The 16,460-nt window shown below is 35.4% G+C and overlaps 1 protein-coding gene and 1 long non-coding RNA gene across 3 annotated transcripts in view; one reads left to right on the top strand and one right to left on the bottom strand.

The window, feature by feature from the left end:
* Positions 1-16,460, bottom strand: part of LOC118186657 (uncharacterized) — a 149,703-nt gene that overhangs the window by 35,954 nt on the left and 97,289 nt on the right. The gene's annotated exons all lie outside the window — the stretch shown is intronic.
* The window catches only part of LOC118186658 (uncharacterized), a 31,170-nt gene continuing 24,580 nt past the window's right edge, over positions 9,871-16,460 (top strand). Inside the window, exons 1-2 of the long non-coding RNA XR_004757810.2 lie at positions 9,871-9,944; positions 13,325-13,439. This is a non-coding gene — a long non-coding RNA (uncharacterized LOC118186658). The remainder of the gene's footprint in view (positions 9,945-13,324; positions 13,440-16,460) is intronic.

The following is a 16,460-nucleotide window of genomic DNA, read 5'->3' on the forward strand; positions in this document are numbered from 1 at the left end:
GTGGGTAAACCTCAAAAACTCCCATCAGACGTGAATCCATGTTGAGCTAGCTGCATTCGGCGGTTTTAACTCTCGGGTGGTGGTGGCTTTGGAAATTTTGAAAATTTTAATGATTCGATTCAGTGTGCTAATTGCAACAATATTTGTTTTATATAGTCATGCATATCTGTTAAAAAAATGAAAATTCAAAGTTGGAAGATATTTCTTGAAAGTGGCCAGCAAGAACCGCTTAGTTTTTCACTGAATACGGTCTATATGTGAACAACTTGAGCAGATTCAACTTCATGAATGAACTTGTGTGAACGGGGTAACTGGTGATACCGGAAACTACTTACTGAAGGGTGCCTCAGATCCAGGAGCAAGCCCGGCGCCAAAGCCGATACAACCGGTGCAAAAGTTTTAGAATTTAGAGAAGCAACCGGTAGCAAAATTTAAGGATGGCAAAATTTTTAAAATTTAGGGAAGGTTCTGGGCAGCAGAATTTAGCGGCGGGAAAATTTTTAGAATCTAGGCAAACACCGGGTAACCGAATTTATGACCCACACTGCACCAAGCGGCCAACTGCCTAGCACCGGTCCTATCCAGAAGATCCATCTAAAGAAGAGACCCACCAGCGGCCGAGCGAGGGAGTCTCTGAACACCGGTAGTGCGGTGTTTTCCTGGTTTTCCCTATGTGTAACATACACACTATATGTAACGTAACATGTGTACGTATCATCCCCTTAGAAAGACCTCCACGAAGGCATCCATACTCTTCGGCAGATAGCTTTTGCGTGCTTTGCCATAATCAAATAAAACCAAACGAAAACATTTACAGAAGCTATCCCCATTGATCAGCCACGTATGAGCTTGAAATACTTACAAAAATCCGCATACACCAAAGTGCATTACACTGAGACTTCTCTAGGAAGAAAGATTAGAAGACTCTCTGGAAGCATTGCATATGTTTTCAATGATCTCCCCAAACTTGCCACACAGCATCATTTTTAAGCATTTGTGCTGTACTGCAACGCATTTACCGTAAGTAATGTGTTCCAGTATTGTATATCGCAATTGTATTGTAAACATTCTATTATTTATTCTAAATCTAAACTCTGAACATCACACTAATAATAAGTATTGCAATGCATGAATTTTTTTACTGCATCACAGCATTGCATAAACGTAAACTTCACGTATGAATTTAATTAACAGTTATCATGTTCTTCAAATAGTAATATTCTTAAACTGAGCCGTAACTTAATGTACAATTAACACTGAAAGTAGCATAATGTATTGTACTGTTAAATGAATGCTTCATAATTTAATAAAAGCGATAAAAAGATATTTTTATCCTGTCTTCCACTAAGTACATAATTTGTTTCTCGTATTCAAGGCCAGTTTAAATCTTTTTTTTTTATGTGGAGCTGAAATTATATTATATCGGTAGTCTTCTTTACTAATTATGCGCGTTTACAGATATGTAACTTACATATGAAGCATAAATGTTACTTTTATCAAGCAGTGATAATTTTTATTTATGTGCAAAATAAAAAATGAATGAATAAATAAAAATGACGATTTCTGTGTAATGCTCTGTAATGTCAATTTGAGAAAAAAGCTTCAAAAGTATTTCTCATTGGAGATAGATGGGATTGAAATAATGAATAAAGAAATTGTTAAATATTAGCTGCTAATAAAAAACCTTATTAAAATAGTGATGACCAGCAGTATATTTCTCGAATTAATTATATTCATTGTAGCACTATTCTTCACAGAAAGAAACCCACCAACGGCCGAATAATAAAATCGCTGAATAGTGGTAGTTTTGACATGGGTTCGATTCGAGGTGAACGGGCCGGCTACATGGGCGTTTTGTGGTTTTCCCCATGTGTAACGTGTATACAAGCCAGTTTCGCTGAAATCCTCCGCAAAGGCATCCCTCCCCTTAGGCAGACAGCTCTAGTGTGCTTTGCCGTAATTAAATAAACCTCATACTTTTTTATTGAAAGTTCTCAGATCAGTTTCAGTTTATAAAATTCGTCATAACCATAAATAAGTTTATAAGGTCAATAAACTGAATAAGAAACCAAACAGGTGACTAAAATTTTAAATTCACTGGCTCAGCATCTAACCTGTCAGTCGTCAGTAAGTCACTTCAATATTTTCATATAATACAATAGTGCATCATTTTTAATTTATGTATGAGCAGCAGATTAAATCAAAAAAATTAAGCATGGATTTGCTTTTGTTCAGCTTCCATATGATAATTCCTAATATTTCTTCCGGCATAAAAGAGCGACCGGAAAGAGTCTGAATTCCCTGTCTACCAAATTCAAGCGTAACAGTGAATTATTTCAACCACATTTTAGTTCATAAAGTTCGCAACGCAAACTCTTTCATAAAGGCTTCAGGCAATAATGGTTTCAAATTATTTCATATTTGGGAATCAAAACTTTTAATAGTCAATACCGAAACCTTTTCTTAGCCATCTGGAAAATTTGGGAAGCGCAACTCATATCAATCAGAAACCCGCTGTTAAATATTTGCATAAGTCGCCTGTAGTAACGGCAACCGCCGGCAATAAAAGGAGGTGCTTTCCTTAGTGGCACCGCAGCTCCTTTTAGTTGGAGCCAGAAGAGACCTGCCCGGGGAGAAGCCAGGGGATGAGAGATTCCGGTTTCCGCCCTGTTCCGGTTCCCGTCTTGTTGCGGATCCAGTCCTGTTCCGGTTCCCGTCTTGTTCCAGTCCAGTTCCGGTCCTGATCCAGTCCTATTCCAGTTCCAGCCGTGGCCGTTTAAGTCCAAAACACGTAGGAGCGGATGTCTGAATTCAGCGGAATGGAGATATATATACGCCGAAAGGGCTAGATGGATTCTGTCTTTTAAAGGAAAGTGTTCTTCACCGTGCCGGCATAGCTGTTACTTTAAAGCACTTTGAAGTTTTTCCACCCAAGATGTTAAGTTTTGTTTGTGATGTTAAGTTTTCATCAGTGTTGAAGTTCCAGTTAAATAAACCTTTAAGTTTTAGACAAGGTTTTTGTGTTCTTCAGAAAATTTTAGATTCGAAGTCAGATACAACACATAGGATTATTATCGGAAAAATCAACATTTGGCGTCAAGCGACAGGATATTGTATGCAAGGTAAGCGACTTTTTTATTTTTGAATCATGGAAGCTTTAAAATTAGCAAGAACTCAATATAGAAGACTATTCAGTAAAGCTTGTAATGAATTTGACAATGAAGAAACTAAATTTAATCAGGAAGAAAAATTAATTAAAATAAAAGTTATTGCCGAGAAAGCTAAAGTTTTGTTTGATACTGAAATGAAAATACGAGAATTAATGTTTAAAGAAATTACAGATGAGACTTTACTTGTTAAAGAAATAGATGAATCTGAATTCTATTTTGATAGGTGGAGACTTCTGGAAAGTAAAGTAAAAGATCTTACTTCTGGAACCCCGAATGTAACTTTAATTGATCCGTCCTTTGTTCAGAATAAAATGTTACATTATCCGAAGATTAAATTGCCTATCTTTGACGGCAACGTGAAGAAATGGCTAGGATTTTGGGGGCAATTCCAAAAGATTGATAAAGATCCTACATTAGATAATAATGATAAATTTGCTTATTTAGCACAGGCTATGGAAAAGAATTCTCCTGCAGAGGAAATAGTTAAAAGCTTTCCGCCAACTGGCGATAGTTACAAGAGCGCAATCGAAGCATTGCAGACGCGTTTTGATAACAAAGAATTACTAACGGAGATTTATATTCGTGATTTGCTAACCCTTGTTATTCAAAAACAAGGTACACACTCTTTGCGGAAACTATACGATGAACTCGAATCTAATCTAAGAGCCTTGGAGATATTGGGAATAAATAGAGGCAAATATTGCGCGATATTATATCCATTGGTAGAATCAGCATTGCCGAATGAAGTCTTAAAAACGTGGGAGAGACTTAAGTTTTCGCGTATAGGATCAGAAAGTTTAACCGGCGAAAACGCCGAGTTAAGAGAAAGGGAATCTGACCTTGAGCGCCTTTTATGTTTCTTGCGCGGTGAAGTTGAAAGTGAGGAAAGAATTTCTTTAGCAGCTAAATCTTTCAATGTTTTCGATCGATTGGCTCACGGTAATAAGAAAGGGAATTCGGGTTTAAAGATAAGAGAACCTCGCTTAAAACCTACGGCAGCTGAACTGTTTGCTTCTTCTAATGAAGCTAGAAAAGGCTGCATATTTTGTTCCAGTATAAATCATGGTTCTGCGGAATGTTTTCAGGCGCGTAACTTATCGTTGTCAGAAAGAGAAGTTTTGGTCCAAAGGACACGCTCTTGTTATCTGTGTCTGAAATCTGGACATTCTGTCAGGAGGTGTAGATTAAAAACAGTTTGTTTTACATGCGGCAAAAGGCATCATATTTTTCTATGTAAGGGCCATTCACAAATGAGTGAGACAAGGGCAACGGAACAGCCTCCAAATCAGGCTGAAACACTCGCCAACATTTCTTCAAGGTCTCCTAAAGTTTTGCTGCAAACAATAAGAGTAATAATTAAAGGAGATAAAAAATCTCGTTCGGCTCGAGCTATAATTGATACTGGTTCTGAAAGGTCATATATTCTGCAAAGCGCAGCTCAAGATATGGGTTACAGGTATACGGTAAAGGAATACCTTAGCCACGCATTATTTGGCGGTACAACGACCAGTTTGTGTGAACATAAAGTTTACAAAATTCATTTATCTAATATGTCTGGCTCTTACAGTTGTAATTTTGATGCGTTAAGTCAGCCTGTTATTTGTAAACCTTCTATTGGACGAGGAATATGGCTTAAAGAGCTTGCTGACTGTGGAATAAGTTTAACAGATCGTTTAGAAGGACCCATAGAAATTTTAATAGGAGCCGATGTTGCAGGACGATTATTAACGGGGAATCGTAAACAAATTTCAAATGGTCTTGTAGCTATTGAGACAAAGTTAGGATGGACGGTTATGGGAAAAACCGGGGAGTTGAATAGTGAAGGTTCAACATTCTTAGTTACATCAATGTTGAATAAAGAGGCTTGTATTTCTGATTTATGGGCCCTCGACTCGCTTGGTATTACGGACCCATCCGAACAAAAGACTAAATTGGAATTGTATGAGGCTACCAGGCAACATTTTCTTGATACTGTAAAAATAGAAGATGACCGCTTTGTAGTGTCTTTGCCTTGGTTGGAAGGGCACCCTTCCCTGTCGAATAATTTTAAGTTATCGCTTAAAAGGTTGCACGGTACGATTAGGCAACTTGAAATAGATAATCTTCGCCAAGAGTATGAAAATATATTCCAAGAATGGCTCAAAGAGGGCATAATAGAGGAAGTACCCGTAAATGAATTAGATTTACCCCATCATTATTTGCCACATAGACATGTTGTTAAGGAACATAGTACTACGAAGTTACGGCCAGTATTTGACGCTTCGTCTAAAGCGAAGGGTTCTCCGAGTCTCAACGATTGTCTTGAAAAGGGATTAAACCTTATTTCATTTATTCCTACAATCTTAAATAGATTTCGCCAAGAAAAAATAGGGGTGATTTCTGATATTCGTAAGACCTTTCTACAAATTGGCCTGAATTCTAGTGACAGAAACTTCCTCCGATTTCTTTGGATAAAGGGTGAAGATGGCTTGAAGCATTTTCGTCATTGTCGAGTCGTATTTGGTGTAACCAGTAGTCCATTTTTACTTGGAGCTGTTATTCAATATCACTTAAATTCAATTTTGGAGAAAAATGATGCAGATGTAAAATATTCTTCCAACATTATTGTTAAATTAATGAATAGTTTCTATGTTGATAACTGTGTAACAAGTGTTGGAATTGAAGATGGATTACAGCGCTTCATGAAAGTATCTTCAGATGTTATGGCAGAACGAAAATTTGAATTGCGGGGTTGGGAATATACCGACTGTAGTTTAGAAACAGAATCTATTGCGAATGTATTAGGTTTGTTATGGGAAAGACAAGGCGATACTCTTCAAATAAATGTTGCTAATTTACAAAATCTTTGTTTCGAGAAAGTTACGAAAAGAAGTATTTTGGCAATAGCCCATAAAGTATTTGATCCCATCGGTATAACATGTCCAGTCCTTATATTACCTAAGATGTTATTACAGCGTACATGGGAAACAAAAGTAAAATGGGACGAAGAAGTTAACACCGAAATTAAAAGTAAATTTTTGAAATGGGTAAAAGACATTTCTCTTTTGAAAAACATTAAAATTCCAAGGTGGATACGATATCAGCCAAAACAGTGTTCAATCCATGTTTTTTGTGACGCCAGTCAAGCAGCGTATGCGGCAGTAGTTTTTATTCGTGTAGAAGAACCTGAATCAGTTAAAGTACAGTTGCTTCAGGCTAGGTCTAGAGTTTCCCCTTGTGGTAAAAAGGAAACTACTATTGTAAGATTAGAATTGTTAGCAGCAACTATTGCATCTCGTCTTGCTGCAGACGTTCTAAAAGACTTTGAGGCCAGAAGTATATTTTTCTGGACAGAGTCAACTGTCCTTGCATGGATAAAAAGGGAAGAACAATGGGGGACATTTGTAGAAAATAGAGTACAGGAAATAAGGCTTTTGACACGTGTGGAGGATTGGAGGCATATACCTGGTCACCTTAACCCTGCAGATCTTCCAAGTAGAGGGTGTTCAGTTCGCCAACTCTCCCGGTCAAAATGGTGGGAGGGTCCGAGCTGGCTTTTAAAATCGCAAGAAAATTGGCCGAGTGCCGAATTTATAACTGATGAAGCGGAAATAGCCAGCGAGAAAAAAAAGGCAGTGGTTTCATCTCTAGTGTCTACTGAAAGGTTTAGTTTGAGCGAGCGATTTTCTAGCTATCGAAAAACAGTTAGAGTTGTTTGTTGGATTCAACGATTTTTCTTTAATTGCAGAAATAAGAAAAAAAGGAAAGGTGAACTCACTGTTGATGAAATTGATTTTGCAGAAAAGGTTGTTATTCGCTTGATTCAATCGGAATCGTTTCAAGATATAGAAGACGCACGCTTACGAACTCTTAGTCCATTTTATGATGCGGGAATTCTAAGAATTAAAACTGGTGCGTTTCGAAGAGATGACACGTTAGAGTTTAGAACACCTATAATATTACCAGGAGAACATCCATTAGTTAGGAATTTAATTATGGAAGAACATAAAAGAAAGGACATGCAGGTGTACAATATATACTGAATACCTTAAGGGAAAGGTTTTGGTTGTTATCTGGCAGAAGAACGGTGCGTTCTGTTTTGAGTAAATGCATTACTTGCAAGAGATATTCTGCTGCACCTGTTGACCACATATCAGCCCCACCGCCAATAGAGCGAGTAAATGATTCAGCAGTATTTCAAGTAACGGGTCCTTTGTGGTCCTTTATTGTTGAGAAACAAAGAAAAGGCATGGATTTGTGTTTTTACATGCGCCGTTTATAGAGCGGTCCATTTGGAGTTGCTGACTTCTCTATCTACAGAAGTGTTTCTTCAGGCTTTTCATCGGTTCGTGTCACGAAGAGGTAAACCCACAACTGTGTACAGTGATAATGGAACTAATTTTGTAGGAGCTTCAAATGCATTTAAATTAATAGATTTTGAACAAATTAATCGGCAGGCAGCCAATGAGCGGATAACATGGAAATTTATTCCCCCTGGTGCTCCATGGTGGGGTGGTTGGTGGGAACGTCTGATCGGAATGATGAAGCAAGTCCTTAAAATGTTCTTAAACATGCTTGTTTAAATTATGAAGAAATGTACACGATACTGTGTGACTGTGAAGCGATTCTTAATGACCGACCGTTGACAGTAATTCCTTCCGATCCTGAATTTAAAGCTTTAACTCCTGCCGACTTTTTAAAAGAAATTAGAACTAGTAGTTTGCGGGATATAAAATACGGTATTAAATCAAGTAATTTACAAAGAAGATTTCAGTATATTCAAACTGTACGAGAAGCATTTAAAAATAGATTTCGTAAAGAATATTTGGGAATTCTCAAGGTTTCGCATAAAAGAGCTGAAAGGAAAGTTACTATTAAATTAGATGATATTGTTTTGATCGGTAGTAGTGACAAAAGACTTTTTTGGCAACTTGGTCGTGTCATAGAACTACTTCCAGGACCTGATGGAATAAATCGGCTTGCAAGAGTAAAGACCCGAAATGGAATTTTGCTTAGAGCAGTTCGAACTCTGTATCCTTTACAGGTAGCGCAAAATGATGTACACGTGAAGCTGCAGAATGAAAAACAAGATTCTTTGTCTGAACTTAAACTCAACATAGATGATAAATCTGTCAGGCCTGTAACACGATCTGGTAGAACTGTAACTCCGCCGGACAGACTGGCATATTAAGGCTCTTTGGCATTGTTTTACTTTGATGTGAAAGTTCACTTTTTTTTTCTTTTTTTTTTCCCTTAGGTGGAAGGATGTTAAATATTTGCATAAGTCGCCTGTAGTAACGGCAACCGCCGGCAATAAAAGGAGGTGCTTTCCTTAGTGGCACCGCAGTTCCTTTTAGTTGGAGCCAGAAGAGACCTGCCCGGGGAGAAGCCAGGGGATGAGAGATTCCGGTTTCCGCCCTGTTCCGGTTCCCGTCTTGTTGCGGATCCAGTCCTGTTCCGGTTCCCGTCTTGTTCCAGTCCAGTTCCGGTCCTGATCCAGTCCTATTCCAGTTCCAGCCGTGGCCGTTTAAGTCCAAAACACGTAGGAGCGGATGTCTGAATTCAGCGGAATGGAGATATACGCCGAAAGGGCTAGATGGATTCTGTCTTTTAAAGGAAAGTGTTCTTCACCGTGCCGGCATAGCTGTTACTTTAAAGCACTTTGAAGTTTTTCCACCCAAGATGTTAAGTTTTGTTTGTGATGTTTTCATCAGTGTTGAAGTTCCAGTTAAATAAACCTTTAAGTTTTAGACAAGGTTTTTGTGTTCTTCAGAAAATTTTAGATTCGAAGTCAGATACAACACATAGGATTATTATCGGAAAAATCAACACCCGCTTTCATATTGTCTGCATCACATTCTTGGTCTTGCTTGCTCCTGTGAAAACGCACTTTTCTTTTTCACCCGTTGTATTGTCATAAGATATAGAATAGGCAAAAGTGTGATCAAGACGGGGGCGCAGGTTGTACCCATTACGATATATAATACATATTAAAATTGTGTCCCTTAAGAGCAAAATAAAATGTGTGAAATCGGCCACTATGACTGTTAACATCTTTTCTACGTCAGGTCTGTAAGTCACGATTCCCGCTTCGTTGAGCTATCAGCTTCTAAATCATTATACACATATATGTGTTTATGTGTATAACAGATTCATAGGCCAATGGAATTGGCTTAAATACCTTTACTTTCTAATCCATAATGTCATCATTACACTTAACTGAATCGTTTGGAATTTTGAACGCGAAGCCAATTTCGTTTCAGGACCTATGCCAAGAAATGAAATATTTGAAATAAAAAAAGAAAAAAAAAAAAAAAAAAACTACGTGGAAGTTACCAGAACTCTGAGAATAAAATCTGATGTCCATTAATTTAGAGTTCAAAAACACAAGCTTTGTTCCTGGAGTTCCAACACTTTTCAACAAAGAACTAAGGACCAAAGAATCCTACCTTTGTTCAAATGGTACACACTTTCAGCCACCTGTAAATATCTGAAATGCTTGTATTGCTTGAGGTCGCTAGTGGATGAGATAAAGACAAATTGGATATTAATTTCTTCTCTAAAGAAGAGAGTCCTGACGTTATTAATAGTGTGCTCTACGGCAGAGTGACAAAGAAGTAGCCAAAGATGCCAAAGATACTTTGGGGGCGCTCTGCTGTTGAGGAAACTGGCAACCTCCCAGAGCTTTCCCCTCTCCTTCTTCTAAACCGCGTGTTTTTTCCAAAATCGTATCTCTCCTCCCCCTGGCGTACAGACCGGCAGTTGAAAGTTAATGACAAAGCTTGAAATTCCAAGGTTCGTTTGTCATTTCTAACCGAAACATCTTTTAGTAGCTTCTTTTTCCCCCCTTCCTTTTTTCCCCATCAGCAAAGAATTCTAAAAGTAAATATATTCTTCTAATTAACAAATTGGCAGTTTTAATGGTGTATTTTCAAGTAGATTCGTTAAAACAGCATGCGTTTAAAGATTTTGATTTTTAGATATTTGAACTGATAGATTAAAACTTCGATCGTTAGGCATTTGCGCTTCTCAGAGTAAATATTAATAACAAATTTCTAAACTGCAAGAAACATGCTATTTTAACGAATCTACCTGCCATAGTTTGAAGCAGATTTGTTAAAACAGCATGCGTTTGATAATTTTGATTTTTAAATACTTGAAGTGATGGATTAAAACTTCGATCGTTAGGCATTTGCGCTTCTCAGAGTAAATATTAATAACAAATTTCTAAACTGCAAGAAACATGCTATTTTAACGAATCTACCTGCCATAGTTTGAAGCAGATTTGTTAAAACAGCATGCGTTTGATAATTTTGATTTTTAAATACTTGAAGTGATGGATTAAAACTTCGATCATGTCGTAATGGTTGTTTTCAAATTAAATATTAGAGACAAATTTCTAAGCAGCAAGAAGCATGCTGTTTCGACGAATCCACTAGGCATATTTTCAAGTAGATTCGTTAAAATAATAGCATGCGTTTAATGATTTTGATTTCTAGATACTTGACCTTGTGGATTAAAACTTCGATCGCTTGGCACTGGGTATTTTCAGAGTGAACATTAATGACAAATTTCTAAACTGCTGAAAACGTATAGGAAGTTTCAAAAGAAAGTCTTAAATTTGGATTTTCTCTGAAGTATTTATTTATTCTTGTTTTTTATTCCCTTAAAAATTAAGCTGGAACTGAGTTCTAGTAGAGAAAGAGTTAATTTAAACGTGAATGTCGATTTAGAAATTAGAAAAATATCTACGTTTAAATAAGGAGTGAAAAAGAGACCTGTAACATTTCTTTTGTAGGCGGAGATTAAAATCAATTGACACGTGTTGAATGTTTTATAACAGTTAATACGACGCCTCAGCAAAATGACTTATTACATGTAAAATAAAGGAAGCATTGCTAAACCTAGCATCATTTTTGCCTTACAAAGAGCGGGAATGTGCAGAGACTACTTTCTTCATGCACAGATGGGATACTGGTTAGTGACGCTGACTGCCGAACCGAATCTCGGAAAAGACATAAATGCTTGTAAGGGGATTGCGTCTGTCCCTTACGGGGCACTCGAAATATATGACAAGCCGAAGAGTTCTCTCGAGAGACCCTCAGACCACCAACCCTGGGGTATTTTCCCTCGAAATCGGAGCGCAAGCTTAACAGTTAAACGAATTTGCATAGTGCCGGCCAGCTGTAACTGATAGCATTAAACGTTGAAGCACATCAAAAAGCACTATTTTTAAACTTTCATTTGAAGTAACAAAATTTTATTTAGTATAGCGTATTTACTCGCGTATTATTCTTTTCTTTTTCTTAATACCATTTTTATCGTTAGAAAATCGAGAGGAGAAAATTACGAATAATTAATTAATTTAATTTTTTAAAATTAATTTTTAAATTAATAATTTAAAATTAAATTATTCGTATTTAATAAAATACGAATAATTTAATTTCGAAGGACGCCGTTGCAGCAAGATCATAACTCAAAAGTACTCAAAAGTAGTCACTTCATTTTGCTTCGCTGTTGTTAGTCGATTCTTGTATTAAGCAGAAGGCAAAGTTTCGGCGTGACCTTAGCAGATAGTGTGCGAAGGTTTGTTTTTTGATAGTAAGACGAAAACAATCGATACGTGGACGAATCCATTTTAAATTTTATGGGATCTCGTTCTCTAAACGCTTGATGAAGAGGAAAATTATGTGAATATTTTTTTAATTTTCAGAATCTGGTGCTAAAAGGCTAGGGAGAAAAATTCTTGAGGATATGCGGTATTTATGATAATTTAAAAAGTACTACATCTTAATACTTTTTCTCTGTGCTATACGGGCAACGACTGATTTCTAAAAATCATCTTTCGTAGACAATATCAGTGAGATCGAAAAACATTATATCCTATTACCTTAAGTGCTGGTAGTAAATAAGTTTAAAAATAAAACAGTTATTAAGATTTTTACTAAAATAGAAATTAAGTTCCAAAAATAGTCGCTAATACTCGGTAATGACTTAAGTTCTTTAGAAATAATTGCCTTCCAGTGGCTGAGTGATTAAGTCCACTGAACACTGAATCATATTAAGGCAAGAAGGCGCAAATCGAATGCTGGGCTGCAACGTGCTGCCGTGATTAACACTGCTTGCAAAATTTTTAATTATTTGCTTAAAGGTATTTTCATTTTCAAGCCATTGTAATGACTTATCTTTTGAAACCTTAATAAATCTAACGCGTTTGCTATTTCAGATTGTGTTAACATAAATGTTAAGCAACAATAATGACCTGCAAATTACATTAGCATAAATATAAATACAAGGCAGTTTCTCTTAGAAAGACCTCCACGAAGGACCTTCTGTTAAGTAGAATGCCCTAGCCTGCTTTCCATAATCAGTTATTCAAACCAAATCGAAAACGTATTTAATTATTAACGATTAAAATTATTTAATATTTGAAATCAGAGAGAGAAATCATAGGCCCACAAACGGCTGAGCGGTAAAGTCTCTGAACACCGGTAGTTCAGTAGGGGGGATTCGAATCCCAGCGAACATGATGGCTGCATAGGCGTTTTCGTGGTTTTCCCCATGTGTAACGTGTATACGAGCCAGTTTACCTTAAAACGCCCTCCTCGAAGACATCCCCCCCTTAGGCAGGTAGCCCTTGAGTGCTTTACCATAATCAAAATAAACCCAAAGCAGAGAAATCTAAATCACATACTTTATGTATTTTTTGGAGAGTTATCTTTGCGTTTTGTATTAATGCGTAAAATTTACATAAGTCTTCAAATAATATTATTGGAATGGGCTGAAAATAATAGTATCTTAAAGCAAATAAATAATATTATTGGAATGGTCTGAAAATAATAGTATCTTAAAGCAAATAAATTAAGAACTTTTATATATGTTTTTTGTTGCAAGTGCAGGAAACAGAATGGGTAAATAAAGCCTTGCAATCAAAAACTGTAATCATTCATAGAAACGCGGTCTTAATAGGGCCTAATATTGATTAATCTAAGTTCGCATCCCGATAGATGGGCTTTTTTGTGGAGAATCTTCATACTTTTCCATATCTGTTAACATAAATAGCTAATTCGCCTTAGAAAGGTCTCCATCGTGGCATCCCTTTCCCCAAGGAAATTTTATACATATATTTATTTCCTACTATGCATTCGCAACTAGTGACTATTTTACATTTTCAGGAAATCCATATTTCAAGTCTTCAAACATCAGCTTACATCGTGCGCTGTATACTGATACTTTTCTGCGGAGCTGAATATTCTTCACAACAGGCATGCGTAGAAGCCAGAATGCGCCGTAAGTTTCATGCAAATTATTTATTATTTTGTCGTAAAAATCAGGATAAAATATTCTGGGATAAAAAGCAATGCAAAAGAAAAACTACGTAATTAATTTTAAAAAATTCCTCACTCAACTAAATATAAAGATGAGACTTTTTTTCTGGTGCCTAACCCCTCTTTCAATAAATAAATAAATAAAATTTGAAGCTTGCATGTCAAAACGAAAGTCTTGCTGAATCAGCGTCTGAGGCCGAAATATTTTGCCCGCACTAACAGTGCATTTCACGTGTACTTTCAACACCACGAACTATGTCAAGAAGCTTCAATTAGTTTCAAGTAGCTAGTAAATAAAAATAGATGCTGCAACGTAAATGAATGCTGAAAAACAATGATGCTGCCCGTCATTTCTCAAGCAGCTGAAATCTAAGTTTCACGAGTGACGTATCCGACCTTGAGGTAATGTAACTCTTCATAATGCATCAATTCTTTAAGAATTCAGCTTCGCCACACTGAGGTGCCTACGAATTAATCATCTTCACACTGCTTCTGTAGTTTTCAAAGTCGGAATAACTGACAATACGATAAGTTTCGAATGTGGTTTTAATTAACTTAGAAGTTAAAATCTAAGAGCTCACATTACTTTAGCTCATTTTATGAATTCAGTTGATGCTGAGTCGGCAGTACACGCTGCCAAGTGAAATTTTGCTGAAAACACTAAGCAGTTAAGATTTGCAGGTTTCTTTCCAGGTGCTTATTTAGTTTACTTCTTTCAAATGAGAGCAAATGTGCTTCAAGATCGAAGTTTCAGTATCACCCACACATACTATTGCTATTAAAATCCTGTTCTTTTTATTTTATAAATCCCACCTCTTCTTTAAAAAAAGGGTGCGCGGGACGATTTAAAAATAAGATTATTGCCTTTGCAAAATAAGCTTGGAAATTTTTCTTGCAAACATAAAGGTTCGTAATTACAAAAACTCTGAAAATCAGCTGAAATAATTTTTACTTTATTTTTGTGTGCAAAAAAAAGTAAAACACTGGGTTTCTTTCAAAGGTAGTTCTTCTCAATAAATAACGCACTAGAAATAACTAACAATATCAATAGCGCACCAGAAAATCTATAAATTGGAGCTAATTAATTTGCAGTGTGGTATAAATCATATTCAAATATATGAATTTGCAGATCTGATTAACTTTTATTCGTACATATTAAAAAAATTAATTCGCTCAGTTACGAATTTTTGCACTAAGAATAATGGATTTGTTTGGTAGTTACATTTATATGTGAACAGCTTTTTTTTTTCATAGTTGAAAACTAAAAAGGAAAAAACCCGATTGACCGATAGGCATCTATAATCTGCAATGAAGATAATTTCTAATAATTTTTCTCCAGTGCATAGGCAAGATACAAACAAATTTTATATTTATATAAAAATTATATTTTTTACATACAAACATTTTAATTTATGTATCGAAGAAAAATTTGGCAAACAAGAGGAAAAGTTTAGGGTGTCATTATTCATTCTAAAGTTGCGTGCAGTCTAGAAAGTTTTCATGATTTGTTTATTAAATTTAAATTAAATAAGTTATTTAATCCTTAATTAAACACATTAGAATTATATGAAATAAATATCAGTCTGAAATATTAACATTTAGCCGTCAATATGTTTGAATTACGAAGTGTGCAGCCTACCAACGGCCGAGTCCTAAAGTCGCTGAACACTGGTAGCTTAGTCTGGGGTTCGAATCCCGGCGAGCTAGCTGGCTGTATGCTTTAACTAAAAGGTAATGTGTTAACATAAAATAATCTACGACCTTAAAATATTACCCATCAAAATAGTTAATTTTTCTTTTGCTGTAATATTAATATTGATATTGATGTTAATTTATTAATTGGAAAAGATTAAATAACACTAATATTAGTTTTAATTAATATTTACTTTTGCATGAATATTCTTAATCTCAAGCATTATTTTAAGGTTAAAACTAAAAAAATTGTTGTTGTATAATAAACAGAGAGCCAGCGTTTAACATAAGGAGTCTTACATTTGCTGTAGTGGAAACAAAAACAAGCTGTGATATCTGCGGCTGTTAAAACCACTAGAACAGCAGTTCTTTCATTTAAATTAGGCGAGTAAGACTTGAAGATTATGTAAGCCTCTTTATACATTCTGTTAGTTAAAAAAAACTGCAGAGAAAGTTTTAAATGATTTTTTAATGAGTATTTAATAGTGCGCTCATATGTAAGACATACATAACATAGACTTGAGAGCTTTCGTATTGAATTAAAAATGTATCTGTCACAGCAGAGATTTATATAAAGGGGTCGCTACTGTAAAGAAAAAATAGTTATCAGCTCATTTCTTTACCGATGATAATTTACTTATTTCGGCAATATGGTTTAAAATGCAAGCTTTCAAGAATAATCATAATGGTAATAATAGATAACAATTATTATAAAATATAGCAATAATATGCATAGTAGAAAATAACCTTCAGGTATAATCGTTTAAAAACTGACGAAATGTTGCTCTAAGTCAAGTCTAATAAATATCTGAAATATTTCTCAGCTTTAAAATATTCTTTTATAAAATTTTAATTCTTCAAAAAATCATTTTACTTATGCTGTAGTTTAACAACAATATTTTATTAATAACCATTTTGAGTTCACCTTAAACAAGGGACTATAATAAATCAAGAATATTAATTATTCACTATTAGAAGAGCTCTGCAAGTTATTTTTCTTTTACCGCACTTGAATTAATCATTAAGGTAAGCATGTTGCGTGCTAGTTTGTGAATAGAAGATTAACTTTATATTATGAAAACTGCTGTTATCATTTACGATTATTATTATAATTTATTATTACTAATTATGATTATTACTGGAAGGATTTTTTAGACAAATTGAGTTAATGCGATAACTTCTTTTATCACTACCCTTCTTCAATTAAATTAATTGTCTGTATCTTAATATACTTCTTGAATAATGATGTCTAACATTTTTAAGTACGTTAGCATAATAATTAAATGATTAA

Source organism: Stegodyphus dumicola, chromosome X1 (genome assembly GCF_044657685.1).
Source record: "Stegodyphus dumicola isolate Sdum_Otavi_A_Nest chromosome X1, ASM4465768v1".
In the NCBI taxonomy this organism is placed as follows: domain Eukaryota; kingdom Metazoa; phylum Arthropoda; class Arachnida; order Araneae; family Eresidae; genus Stegodyphus; species Stegodyphus dumicola.